Genomic DNA, 2,788 nt, shown 5'->3' with positions numbered 1-2,788 from the left:
AATCAAGGAATATATATATAGGGCTAAACTCGGCCACCGGTGCTACCCACAACATGTACAGCTAGACTGGGGTCAATAATGTGTTGGGTCACTGCTCTCATCAGCCAGGGTCTGGGTACTCCAAGTGTCACCACACACCTAAGTTAGGTCTCCACCCTAAACTGAATCCTTCTGACAAGAAAATGTTTTTTTAATGTACACCAATATAAATGTCCCAAACTAATGACCACATGATTTGAGTTAGGTAATACTATAGATCTAGTTCATAATCTTCTGGAAGGTAAAAAGTTGAAGCAAATGGAAACAGAATGGGAACAAATTATAGAAAACAAGATGTTTTATTCACCACCATATAGGGTTCCAGTTTCCTGACAATTAATAACAAACAGTAATGATTAAAAATAAACAACAATACAGGGAGCCTCCTAACTGGAAACCGGGAGCTTCGCAAACATACATCTCCAGACAAGCTGAGTGTTGATTACTGATAAAGTCAAATTTTCTTAAACAAAATACAGATCTAACAAAGTTTCACTGTAATAAAAAGTACATCTTTATGGACGGAGATCAAAGCAGATCAATGAGTCTACTTCCACGTGCATATAAATACACATCATCATCATCATCATCATCATCATCATCACCACTGATGCTATCAGTTATGTACATGGTGGAGAAAGTGATTACCGTATTCAACATAATAAGCGCCCTGTGTGCTCTCAAAATTAGAAATAGGGGGCTCTTATTAGAATAAAAGATTGTAAATTTCGTGGTTTATGCTGACAGCCTGAAATGATACAAAAGAAAAGTCTGTGTGTATTACACACGGCAGATATAGTTTTCCAGAATTTAATTGCCCATAATTAAGGGTGCATATAACACACAAGTGGGTATTATACACGAATAAATAAGTCTTGTGTATATTGATCAATCGGAAGGAATTTGAATTGTTCACTAGCAAATATCGCCGTGTGCGCTTATTAGAGCGGGGCGCTTATTACGTCGAATAGGGTACCACAAATATACAAGAGTTCCTTGAGACAGAGCCAATCAGTACAACCTTCTACAACCAGTGGAACCTGTCAGAGAGCAGCTCACAACATGAAATTGATGCTCAAACCAATTGCAACACATTAATAAATCGTATTTGACGGCTGTCAATGGTATTCACAATGATGACAGTGTACAGTACCTTACTCTGGGCGGACGCTTTACCGCCTGACCACGAAGGCCGTTTGATCACAAGGTGAGGAAAGCATGCATTGGGAGGGGACTTTATTTATTATGTTACATAATATGCACAGCTTTACAAAACATAATAAGGAAAATACCTCTCACCAAGTTGATCTGAAAATATAAGGCTAAAAAAATAATAGTCTTGGTTCTCAGGCACCGCCCACATTGTCATAAAGTTTGCCACACGTTTCATTTTTACTTCCATTTCCATGATGGCGATCTGTAAATATTCGAATCTGGACCAGACAATCCAGTGATTGACATCATGAGCATTGATCCATGCAGTTTTGATACGATTAGTCACTAAGCCTGACAAGCATGGGCTGCTGAAGACCAATTCTAACCCGGAATCTTCACAGGGTTTTTGGTGGAGTGAGTGAGTTGGGTTTATGGTCACTTCTAGTGCTGTAGGGCAATGGAGTAGCCTAGTGGTTAAAGTGTCTGCTCAAAGGCCAATGTTCGATTCTCCACATGGGTACAATTTATGGTACACTGGAATATTGCTTAAAGCACCATAAAACCAAACTCACTAAATCACTCTAGTGTTGTAAGGTATGATACCCCTAACACTCATATCCCAGCCCAGCCCAGCCCAGCCCAGCCCAGCCCAGCCCACTTCAACAATATAACTGCTGTTTTCTCATGACCTGCTCAAAAGACCAAAGTAAATTAATTATTTGATTCTCATTTCACAAAGTGATGTCAGGGCTACTGTTTGTTTGTCCAGCTGTCAGAATCATTACTTCCAATCTCATTAAAATCAGATCTTAGTTCTCGCTATGGCTAAACAAAGATCTGAGGACATTCCGATACGGGTCACGTCAGACCGACCTTGCACGAAATTTGACCGACCAATGGAATGACCAATCAGAAGGCAGCTTTCTCGTGCTTTGCGGCACTAATTTTAAATTGGCGACTATGCTTCGAAACATATTTTGACAAATTCTCGATTACAAATTTGAAACCTGAACAAAAGAACATACTGGAATGGCTAATAAATGGTCGAGATTGTATGGATTCAGTCATTAAACCCGTAACTATCGTTCAGAGTTAAAGTTTTAGAGGTTGCATGATTAGAAATCACATTCGGACTGTCACTTACTGAGATTGCAATACTTCTTACTTTTACTTTTCAGGTATAGCACAAGAAAACATCTTGTAAAAATAGGCCCTTACTGACAATAGTTCGCAATCTTACACATAAACGAGCTAGAGAGTTGGGTTATTCACTCTGAGACTGAAACAGTATTTCAGTATTCTATACAAGTTGAATGTGCTTCATGTGAGTGGAAAGTCTATCATGATGCAGGTCAAGATGATTTACCACTTTGTTGAACCCCATGACAGACCAAGGATCTTAAGTGAGGCATGTCTGGATTCAAAGCCAGCAGATCCTGGCATGGGTAAGAGACTTAACCCTGTGTAGCAACTCTGAAGACAACAGGGTCACCAGTGCCCCCATTATTTCAACATACAAACATTTCTCAATTGACACTCGGGGCGGTCGGGTAGCCTAGTGGTTAAAGCGTTCGCTTGTCACGCCGAAGACCCG

The sequence above is a fragment of the Haliotis cracherodii genome, unplaced genomic scaffold (assembly GCF_022045235.1).
Source record: "Haliotis cracherodii isolate W230 unplaced genomic scaffold, xgHalCrac1.p SCAF_10, whole genome shotgun sequence".
NCBI lineage: Eukaryota > Metazoa > Mollusca > Gastropoda > Lepetellida > Haliotidae > Haliotis > Haliotis cracherodii.
This window is presented reverse-complemented; position numbering follows the sequence as displayed.